Raw genomic sequence first — 12377 nt, forward strand, 5'->3', positions numbered from 1 at the left:
TTGCTCATTTGAAAGTTGTAGGATCTGATCAAAGTTGGGTGTGACACAACCTGACCATGTGCTGGCAGAAGAGCTGCCTCTGATCACCCCTTAACATCACAAAAGCAATGAAAACAAGTGTGTGCTCTCATTCTCCACAAAGTGAGCTGCTAAATGGGCTTTCTGCAGCAGTCAATAGTTCTTATATCAAAGCAATCTGTCTTTAGGGTTCGCTCCCAATTAGAGATCATAATGAATATAAATTAAATTATTGATTGCTGTCAGGAAATACATTAACAAATCCATCTCCAAGCAAGAGCAGCTCAATGGTTCTAAGTGGAGCAAATTTAGTGACTGGCAGTAGTGTGGAATGACTCCATTCATCAGCTGATACTAAAGCATCTCAGTAAACGTTCTGAGCCATGCCAAAATATGGACAGGAGAACAACAAACAACACAGGACTACCCAGTGGCCATTTCCCAAAACAATGCTTAAAAAAAAGTTTCACATTGCCACAGGATAAAACATAGTGCCTCATCATGATACTCCCAAAGGCAAGGGAACCTGCCCTGAGGCAGATTCAGGCACCTCTAGAAAGGCTGATCAGCACTGCAGCAACAGCAGTGAAGGGTTTATTTCTACAGAGATAAACAAATTGTGCTTGCACCACTGAGATGCTGCAGCGTGCACAGCATCAGCAGAACCCAGCGACACCAGCTAGCTCATTACAGGGTATTTTATGCAGTAGTTGCATGGATATAAATCCTAAGTTTTGAGCCATGACTGCAGTGCAAGTCTGTGTCTTTATTTTTCTGTGCAGCACAAGGATAATCACTGCAGAGAGAAAACAAAGATGTTCAGTCCAATACTTTATCTACAGGGGAACATTTCAGCTACTGCATCCTGAATAGGAAACACCAAGATCTGTTACAGCAAGAGGGCAGAGACAACTGATCCTGAATTCCTATGCCTAAAGGAAACTGGTCCTGAGTTCCTATGCCTTTCCTTATGGCATAAGGAAAGTAAAATTCAGAAACAAAAATGCAACACAACATGTATTGGAAAAGAAACAGGCTGAGCTCCTTGACAGGTTCACAGCCTAGCTCCTGAACAGGCTGTGCAAGGTCTGCCCAGGAATGTCTGCACTGACCACAGAGATTTACTCTCTGCAGGAGCTTTCTAAGGTGAACTTCGTTTAGAGAGGGATATTTAATCAGAAACAACAACAATCTGAGTGTAGGATCATGGCTTCAGTACTTCTAGTCCATACTCTTTACAGCATAATGCCAGGAAGAAGCTCATGAATCTGCCTGCATATGTGTGTTCTGTATCACTCGAAAGGTTACTCAAAATTTTGTGTATGAGAGAGAGCAAAGAGTATCAGTACTGACAGAAACCTGGATCACCATCAGCTCTCCTGGCTGTGCCTCAACACTAATAAAACTCTGCTGGTTGTTGTGGGGGCAGTAGGGACATACTATTTTAATATCAAACTTGACTCTCTGTGCTATGGCAGAAGTTCTCAGCCATGTGTCTCCCTTCAGGGAGACCAAATGAATTAGCATAAAGTGGGGGCTGTAAATAACAGGTCAGCAGTATTGGCAGGGAAATTATAGGTGTTTGGCAGCAGGATAAACAGTGGAGGTGAGCCCAGCCAATTGCTTTTGGAACTCCTTATTTACTGCTGGTCCCAGCTGCAGGCTCTGGTGGCTGTAAACATTGCTCTTGAAGAATGGGATGGAGATCCCACAGAGCATCTGTCTATAGGGTGTAGTAGCAAAACCTTACACCAAGCAATAACATATGGAAACACAATATCAAGACCAATACAATAAAGTGGGGTGTCTGTGCCAGTGAAGTTGTGCTTCATTTGGCTCAACACATCATTGAAAACTATTTCCATGAAACTATATAGAAAGTGTTTTCAAAATATCCTTGAAAGGCTCCTGGAAATAGTTGTGAATGTCTGACAAGCAAGCACAGTCAGTCCTCCTCTTTGTGCCAGTAAAACCAGAGGCACAGGAGCGAGTCCTGAGTGTTTTTCTCGGGGGTTTTGTTGTCTGGGCTCTGTGACAGTGGTTTTATGTGATGACTGGAGCTTGCACAGGTAGGAATTTGTGGAGCTTTATGAGGCTGGTACTCCATTTTTTTTCAAGTGCCCCAGATATTGGCTCTCTAGCAATCCCTTCAGTGCCAGGGAGAGAAATCCTTAGGGAAGCTCTAATCCAGATGGTCGGGCAGAAAGGGGAAAGAAAACTGGTTCTTCATTCTTCATTTCCCTTCAGGAGCAGAGGTTGCAGTGCACACAATCCACAGGCTGTGCCTTGCAGGCTGTCCTGTCTAGTCCATGGTTAAGGATGGAGTTTATGGTCTTTTCCACATCTAAGAAGGATCACTTGATCCCTCAGGAAGGTCCTTCCTGAGGATGTTGGACACTGTTGTGTCTGGGTGTGTGGTATCACACCCATTTAACACACTCTGCCTCCCTTCCCTGCCTTGGCACATTTGCCACTGTCTGGCACAGGGGCTCTTGCTGTTTCTTTCCACTCACATGTCCTGGACACACCAGCTACAGTCAGTTTTCCTCATGTGGGCAGATGTGAAGCTGGGGGAAACAGCCACTGCAGTGCAGCTTCCATCCTGCTGGGGTGCTCAGAGCTGTCCTGGGCATGCAGGGATGCCCAATAAATTTGGGGGTTGGTTTGGTTTTGCTGGTTTCTTTTTTTTTTTTTTTAATTCAGGGAGGAATTTAGTGCATATCTCAAAATTATTTTTAGTATACATGTAATATTTTTAATATTCAACTTCATTTCCTGGCCAGTCCATGTGTCCCAGTGGGGGTTTGTGCCTTCTCTGTGACTCCTCCTGGCAGAGAGCCAGTTTATTAAAAAATGGAATGAGAATTCTCATTAAATGAGAAAAATCATATCCACCCTCAGAGCCTCTCTGTCTCAAAGCAGAGCTGCTTAACCCTTTCTTTAGTCTCCTTGCAGGAACTCTTTGTGTGTGATATCCTAGAAGGAATTCCCAAATACCATGGGCTCTTCGGGAGAAAAAAGACATTGAGGTACTTCCCATGGCTATTTTTTTCATCAGCAGACTTAGCATTAAAAATGCACATTTCGGACAGCAGCAATTTGTACTGTTCCTACCACATTATTGCCCAGGATGTCTGAAATAAAAAATTACTGCTTCTGCCTCACCACATCTTTCCTAGCTGCTTGTGGTGCTGCTGATGCCTGGGAATGCAGCAGGTATGCTGGATGCTGCCTGCTTTTCACTATGCAGGTCCTGAGGGGTAGTGAGGAATTGCACTTCAATACAGTGCATCTGAATTTTAATTGAATTGTAGCCTACAGCAAAGTGGAAAGACATGAAAATGAAATTTCAGTGTTTCACTCTAAAGTTGATGTTCTACCATATCTCTGCAATAACTGATCAGCTCTCTCCCTGTCTCTGTCCTCACCCATGGCTCTGGGAGACCCTGCCAGGATCTGCTACAGCTTCCCAGGCACATCACAGAGATGTGGACCTTGTCCCAGGACAGTGTTCAAAGCATTACCTGATGCTGGCAGTGCTGGCCATGTCCATTTCCTACATTTTTATGAGGATAACCTAAGGACAGGTTTTCCAGGTGAGCCCTGAGTCTAACAAAGGATTCTGGCAGTGTAACCCGAATCTACAACAAAGTCTGAGTTTGGCAATGCCACTCCATGCTGGTGCTGCCAAATACAACATAAATGTCAGAAACAAATGGGTAATTGATTCATCCATCCTTTTGCCTTTGGGGTTTTGGGGCATGCACACCCCAGAGAAAAGAGCAGCGAGGATGCCTTGTGGTGCCTCCTGACATCTTGCTGATAAGTGAGAGGTTCTGGTGACTGTGGGAGCCAGTGGAGGACCTGGTCCCCTCAAACAGCAATTTAGTGCAAACTTCTGCTACAGCAACTGCATCCACTGCTCCAGCAGTGATTTAGCTCCCACCATGAGCACTGTTGTTCTCAGTTACTCTGTGTAACACAAACATGGAAAATGTGTAGAGGAGGGTTGTAAAAGTTGCTGTTTTAGCTGGAACAACATAAGAATGGAAGAAAACACAATCAGAAACATGAAGCAGCTATAAATAAATGGGCACACCCTTGCAAGAGTGGAGATTCAATAAATATTTGAATATATTGACCCTTGAAATAAAAATGTTAAAAATAGTCTCTTGCTTTTGTTTTTCACAAAGGAGAGTATCCCAATGCCAGAAGATTCCTGTGGTATTTGAGAGGAGAGGTCACTGTCACACCTACCAGCTGATGTGAACCTGCTGCTCACAAGGGGCAACAGGGGATATTTGGGCTTTGCAGAAGCTGCTTCCACAAAGTGTAATTTCAGTCTCCACATCTGTCCCTGCTCCATCCCTGTCCCCTCAACCTGCAGCAGGAGGAGAGGGTCCCTCTCCTGCACCCCCAGACAAGTGTGACAGCAGGTGAGGAGGAGGAGGAGGAGGAGGAAGGGCTCTGGTAGCTGTGCCATGAGGAACAGTCACATTTCCCTGTGGAAAAAGTAAAGGGTTTTCCCAAAGCTCTGAGACCATCTGCAGAGCAAGGATGTGGCCCTCTGACCAGGCTTTGTTTGCATTCCTTGTCCATGTGAAATTGTGAGTGTAGGTGCCACACAGCTGCCCTGTCACATCCCCTGCCACACAGGGCTGCTGCTCTGTGGGGTCTGACCTCTCTTTTTCCAGACAGTTCCACTGCCCAGCACCATCAGCTGGCCCAGCACAGTTCTCCTCCATTTGCATTTGAAAACTATATCTGCTATTTTAGACTTGAAGTGTGGGTTATCTGTGCAAAGTGTGTTGGTTCTTCCAGCTCTATCAATGTCACAGAAGAAGCTGTGTCTTCCTGAAACTTGTCCCACTTTCATTCTCAAAACACCACAGGTCCAGCAGTGCTACTGCTAAACATTTTCTAGCCATTTTTATGTTTTTCCTGGATTTTCCTGTTTTCCAATTTCCTGGTTTAAAGAAGATCAGAACAGTATAAAAATAAACTTTATAATAAAGAGCAAAACTTGCTCAGTATGTCTTGCTTCACTGTTGGAACAGGAACCATTTTTCCAGGTGCTGGCTAATCATCAAGAAAGTTCACAGACTATGCTGAGGCCTTCACCAGGGACATTGCTAATTCTTGCTACTGCTTCTTCAAAGCCTCAGCCTGTAGTATGACATTTAAAAAATTGTTTCTACAAAACTTTTAGTTTCTATGCCACAGCTTCAGCTTTTGGGGCTATGCTCTCAAATAGGAATTCCTTGCAGTTTTTAAAAGAAAATGGAGTTAAAAGTGCACAGTCCAACATTAAGGACAGATGTAGCCAGCAGAAGTAGGGAGAGGGCTTGGAGGAAAATGCAGGATGTAAGAAACAGGATGTTGTGGGTCAGCCTTGAGATTCTGACATGGAATATGCTGTGATCTCTGCTCTCTCTGTCCTGTTAATGTCAGGCATGGCCAAGTCAATGGCCACAGGCACCAACATGCTCCTGCCCTGCAGCCATCCACCAGCACTGACCTCCATCCACACTGGAGGGTTGTAATAATTTGAAATGTTTCGAGTTGCTCTCATATTTCCACATCTCTGTTCCAAGCATTTGCCTCACTTTGAGGAGAATGGAGCATTCCAGTGGATGGGCTCTGCTGCTTTGGGCATCTGCACAGGGCTCACAGGGACTTCAGGGAAGATTGGTCCCTTCTCATCCTCATCCTCATCCTCATCAGCTTTAGACTGAGATTCATTTGAAAGTAGAGGAACCATCACAGAATGTAATTGTGTTTACAGGCATGAACAAAACTCATCAGTTTTGATTATTATTTCAAGTGGTTTGGTTTTTGCTTACTGAATGTTCCATAACTATGGTCTCTGCCACTGAAGAGACAAAGGTGTTGCTCTGCTCTCAGCCACAGCTATTTATATCCTGTAATAACACTCCTCAGGATACAAGAAACCAACAGTGTAAAATTAGGACAAAGACACAACGTTTGAGGCCTTTCTGCTCAAAAGCTGTCACTAACATTATCACTTCACCTTTGTTTTCTCTGCTGGATTGCTCCCCTGCAATCCCTCAGCCAGATGGTCTTTAATTCTGTTTATTTGAGCTTAATTCAAAGCAAAAGGAGTCCATGTCTTTGGGGACACCCGTCCCACTTTCAGCACTTGACGTGCTGACACCTCTGAGAGCCCAGTGATAACAAAACCCTTTAAGAGCCTTTAAACGTGGGGGAAGCAGAGCCAGCAGTGGTCAGGTCTCACCCAGCTCTGCCTTTTTTGCAGCTCTCCCTGTGTGTGGCCACCGTGGGTTGGACATTTCCCAGCCTCCTGCTGGGTGTGAACCCCTTCCCTGCGGAGGGAGCCCCAAGGGAGCAAAGGGAGAGGAGGCTGGTGGAAATCCAGACACATCTGAGTGCTTGGCAGGTACTCACTGTGCCTTTTGAAATGTTCCTTCTAACTCTGAAATCGCAGCTTGTCTTTTCAGGAGTTTGTTGAGATACTGTTTTGCTGCCCCTTGCATGTTTTTCCCCTTAACGATTCCCTAGGGAGAATTGGCTAACAAAAATAAGTACTTAGTAATTCTTTGGAAATCAGATGTAGATGCAATTCCCTTAAATCTCCACTGCCAAAATACATGCATTTGTAACATATATAGAGCTTCTTGTACCCACTTGTATTCAGATGATTTTCTAATTGTTTTCTTTGCTATCAGCCTGTCTGCAAAGGATTCACAAACATTAAAGGTCCCACTCCTTCAAAACAAAGTCTGTCCTAAAAGTGACTCGTAACCAGATGTGCCACAGTATATTACACACATACTGTGCTATTTTTATCCCTCCCTGTTTTCATCAGTGACTAAAGTTTTTATGATGTAACCCAGCACTTTGAAAGGGCTTCTGCTGCTTCACACCGCAGCTCAGTGCTCCATCCCACGGTAATCTCTCCCTGATTGCAGGGAGATGCTGCTCCAGACACTTTGTTTTGAGACGTGTCTCCTCTGGATAGGAGTGAGCTGTCTGAGGTGGTCTTCAGGGTCTGTCTGGGCCCGAAGAAAGACAGTTCAGGCCAGGAGACACAGGGGGATGTTCCCAGCCTGCCCTTGCCAGTTGTGCCCCAACTTCACTTACTGGCCAAAGAGCTCTGCAGATGCTGGGAGAGTGAACCTCAAATCTGCCCCTTCCTCTTTTTCCTACTTTACTCCCTTCAGAATATACGCAAAGGTTGATTGAAATTGTACATGGTTTAAAAAAATAATTACATTACCTGATAAATTTATCAGAAAAACGTGAATTTAAACTCCCACAGTACTGTGTAGGATTTTTAGAAAAACACATTTAAAAGAACCCAAACCAGCTGTCCATATTTCAATCCCCAGTGCCTGCGACCAGGATCAGGGAGCTGAGCTGTGTCTGTGTGTCCTGGTGGCCACAAGCAGTGCCCCGGAGCTGGCGAGCCACTCCTGGACACACCTGCACCTCTCCAGCCCTCCTGGACACACCTGAGCCCCCCTGGCCCTCCTGGACACACCTGCACCTCCCCGGCCCTCCTGGACACACCTGAGCCTCCCTGGCCCTCCTGGACACACCTGCACCTCCTTGGCTCTCTTGGACACACCTGCACCTCCCTGGCCCTCCTGGACACACCTGAGCCCCCCTGGCCCTCCTGGACACACCTGAACCCCCCTGGCTTCTCCCTGGCCCGGAGCTGCTGCCTCAGCACCTGCAGCAGGAGGGAGCACACCGGTTCTAGATAATGAATACGCCTCGTTCGACAAACATTTGGCGAGAAATGCAGACAGAGTAATCAAGATACTCATCTGCTTCAGAAAAGGCTTCTGAGAGTTGTTACGCCCTTGCTACGTCATATAACCAATTATAATTCAGCTGCCTCCCCCTGGGAATTAGTATAGAAGCTCATCACTATGTAAACTGCAGAATGTGTGGGAAATTGTCTTTTATCAGCTCTGGTGCTACCCCTGGGAATGGGAGGGGTCAGGCAGCAGTGTGCTCCCTGCAGCAATTCCGTCTGCTGCTCCTGGATGCTGCTGGTGTTTGGGGCTTTTCCATGTCCCAAGCCCCGTGGGTGGACACCAAATTCCCCTGACATGGCTGTGGTCTAAGGCCAGCTCTGCTCCTCGCTGTGGGTGGGGAAAAAATGATGCCAGAGCTGGTGGTACCTTGCAGAGAGTGACACAGGGATGTACAAGGAACCAAACTGGGAGGAAAGCTCCAGCCAGCAGAGCTGACCTGCTCCTGCAGGTGCACTTTGGGGCACACACACACACGCATGCGCACACACACACACACACACACACACCCCACCTCCCACCCAGAAGGGCAGATCAATTCCACCTGAGCGTCACCCCGTGATCCACGCCAACAGCCAGGGCAAGCTGTTGCTCTGCAAATAAAGACAAATCATTTCCCTCCAGAGCAGCAGCTTCCGAGCTACCAGACAGGTTTAATTTTGTTTTAGCATGTTGAGTTTTTTACTTGCTTTTAAAAGGTGCAATTGCAAGAGTACAAAACAAATCTACATGTATGTGAGAAGATGGTGCAACTTCGTTTTCAGCAAGCCCTGGGAAGTCACTATTTCTGTCCCAGAGCAGTGCTGAAAATCTTTGCCATTTCCCAGTTTACTCTTCCTTTCTCTTTAATTTGACATTTAACTAAGGCACAACACATGCCCAAAGACCTGTGCCCATCACTGCTGAGCAAAGAGCTGCCCAAGCTTCATGCCCTGAGAGAGCTCACCGCTCCCATGAGGCTGTTTAGGCTGAACCTACAAACTGAGGTTTGAGCTTTGCTGGTGGACAGTGAGGCCCAGAGTATGGTGGCATTGGGGATGGATGGGTGTCAGCACACCTGGATATTTGGAAGGACATTTGGAAGAGGGCATGGGTGCCTTTGCCACATTACAGAAAATGTAATGTCATATTCCATGATTCCTGTAGTCACCCTGCAGAGCTGCCTTTGTCTTTCTACAGCCAGGTATAATTTGTGGGTTCTTGTTGCTAGTATTGTCCCATAGCAAACAAGCACCAAAAGCCCCATTGGCATTTTCCCACAAGAGCCTCCTTGGAGCCAGGACTGTGGTGTTATCTGTATTGGGGCAGCAGATAACACCACAGTCCCTGAGCCAGAGCCCTGGTGCTCCCCTTGTCAGGGCCATGGTGCTGTACCATGGTTCTGCCCAGCACTGCTCACCTTGGGCTGAGCAGCCAGCACAGCTCCATCCAGAGCACCTCACATTAGGGCTCAAAGCAAACATTGCCATCATTTCACATTCCTGACTGACTTTGTGTCAGAGCACATCAGCATAAAGAAGTGGATGAGCCCTCAGGTTGAAGCAAGGTGGTTGTTATTTAGATCTAATGAACTGCAATAGGCAGAAATACATAAATCATTCCTGGCCGAGGAGTAAATCAAATGCAAGTGGCTGAGATGACAGTGGAGCCTGAATTTCAATCTGCTGAGGGCCAGATGCATCCAACAAGAGTATGAATTCTGTGTTTCCTGCTTTTCCCAGCACCTGAAATAAATGCTTTAAAACACTGACTGACCTACCCTTTCTGTTGAGACCACAGCTCTGGTACAGCTACCTCCTGTAGAAATCTCTGACTTGGCCATCACCTATACAGAGATGAGCAATCGTTTCTGTAATGTGGACAGTTTTCCATGCTCTGCAAGGTTTTGCATGGGCTTTCAGCCTCACTGAGCTTCCTTTGTTCAGTTTTAACTAATGGGGAGTAATTTGAACACGGGTGTAACCCCTGGATTCAGCAGAACTGCTGACACAGACAGGGCTGGATCTGGCCTGACCCTCATTAGCAGGAAAAAGGGACACATTGTCACAATTGCCATCAGAAGTCCCCACCTGGCCTTGCCCCTGCACCCCAAAGGTTTCCATTAGAGATAAATAATAAATGCAAAAGCCAGCCTCTCATCTTCCCCTTGAAGACTGGACAAAGCTGTGTTCAAACTAATTAAATCTGCTTGCTCTCTTTTGGTGATGAACTCGAGGCTGATGAAAGTGACCTATTTTTAGTGCTAGCTGGAGGCACAAGTGAATGGCTGGCAAAGCATGGAGTGCACTTCCCTGCCCTGCCAGTGCATCCAGCCAGGACTGCACCACCCAGGCACAAAGCATGCCAGGAGCCTTGATGCCATGCTCCACCTTGCCCCCTTAGATTCAGAGTGTGCTCTGCAATTCCTGTGTCACAAGGAGAGGCTCCTTCCAGCTCAGACCCCCCTAGGTAGGTGAGGGTGAGTGCCTGCCTTCCTCAGGCAGTGTCAGGGGATGCATTGCTGTGTCCAGCATGGGGGCCTGCCTTGGTTCTGCTCCTGAGGGAACCCTGCTTCTCTGCCAGGAGCAGCTCAGTGGGAAATGCCCAGGTGCAGCTGTGAGAAAACACTGGGACAGCACTGCCATGGGCTGGAGAAGGGGGAGGAATCTTCTACCTTTGGTTCAGGGCTGCCAATAGTAGCACAAACATCTAAATTGGCTTCTGCTGCATGTCCTGCACCTTGCACCAGGGCGAGGAGGGGATGAGCTTCTATTTCCTCCAAGTGCTCTGAGGGCTGCTGCTGATTTCAGATTTGCTTACTGTAATGTGTCCTTTGCTGTGGTAATTTGTCTTGTTCTTTTAAGGCTATGGTCTGACATTTGTTCTTTACTGGATTTCACATTGCAGGTGAGCATAAAGGTCCTGTCTGCTTAAATAAAGTTTTACCCAAGGTGCTATTTACGAGTTTCTCCAAAATGACAATATTTGCTTTCCTGTAAGCTAGCAAGGTGCATCACACTTCCTGCTGGACAGCACTGCAAACTGCAGGTGCTCAGTGTCCAGACAGTGTTTCTGAGCCTCAGAGAGTCTTTCTGGGGGCTGATGTCCTGGGCAGCTGCCCCCTGCACATCCAGCTGTGGCTCCTCCTATAAGGATCTGGCTGCTTTTTTTCAAAGTTTATACTAGCAGTTAATCATTGGGCTTTTTATACACAGATATCTCTTAAAATGTTTTCTTCTGTTCCTTGTCATATTTGTTTGTGCTGCATGCATGGAGTTTTTCAGTCTGGGATGCATACTTGAAGCAGAACAGGCAAGTCTTCCTTTATGGCCTTGGTAGAGTCAGCCGCTCATTTGGCTGTTGTAAAAACAAATGAGGAGTTTAAATCTGCAAGACAGGAAGATCCTGTCTGTGTTTGCAAGCAGTGAGTGAGCAGGACCCTGCTGGAGGTGGTGTCCCAAATGGCCAGAGGGAGCTGTGAGTGTGACACAGGGTCCCTGCCTGCAGCAGCTGCAGATCCAGCACAGGCAGGTTTATCTGCCCAGCAGGACAGCTGAACACTGCTCCATGGGCTGCAGCAGTGCCCAGGCTCTGGTGCCAGCATTGCCCTGCAAGCACTGTGCCAGGGAGGGACAGGTCTCCATGGCTTTGCAAACTGCCTTCCAAACCAGGTATTCAGAGAAAGCTCCAGCAGCCTGTGTGCCAAATGCTCGGGGGCCTTGTGCCGCTTTGGCTGAGGAGGCAGAAGGACTGCAGGGCTTCAGCTGCAGCCATCCCCCTGCTGGCAGAGGGACCCCTGCATTCTCACATGCTCTGTCCCCTGCAGCAGTGCCATGTGCCGTGGAGACCCCCAAACTCCATCTGTGGAGACACCCACAGATGAGCTGTGGGTGCCATCCTCAGCACAGCGCCCAGCACCAGACATCTCCTGCCCTGCTGCCCAGGCTCTGCTCTGCCCCAGCCCCAAGGAAGGGGATCTGTTTCCATTGCACCTATTTCCCCACAGCATTATGCTCATCCAAAGCATTCCCCCAGAAGCAAAAGTGCTTTTCTGTTCTATCAGACTGCCCTTCCACTGCTGCCTGAGCAAGGGGGCAGTGAAATGTTGTTTGCTTTGCTTCAAGGCACAGTGAGGGGAGATAAGCACCAGGCAGCAACCTAAGCAACACAGAAAGCTCTTTCCAAGAGACACTGGCCTGCACTAATCTCTGCTTTGCGTGATGAATGAGTGTCCTTCCAGAGATATAAAACAAGATTTCCTTAATTCCATGGTATTCAGGATACAGAGCTAAACTTGCAGGACTTAATCTATTTAAATTGTCCTGTGATATATATTCAGGAAAACAGAGGTACACTCATAAGAGTTAATCCATTTAAAATTGATTTCGCCTCTCAGCCTTTGTGAAATATCTGTACAGGAGAGCCTGGGGGCTTTCTGCATTTTTCAATTAGGAAAGAGACCAGCCAAGTCAACCAGGCACAGGGCAGATCTCAGCTTGCTTTACTGCAGACATGCTATATCCAGTCTTTCAACTAGTACCCAAAAACCAAACTGTTGGAAAGGAGCTGGGGAAAGCC

Source organism: Ammospiza nelsoni, chromosome 15, assembly GCF_027579445.1.
Source record: "Ammospiza nelsoni isolate bAmmNel1 chromosome 15, bAmmNel1.pri, whole genome shotgun sequence".
NCBI classification, from domain to species: Eukaryota; Metazoa; Chordata; class Aves; order Passeriformes; family Passerellidae; genus Ammospiza; species Ammospiza nelsoni.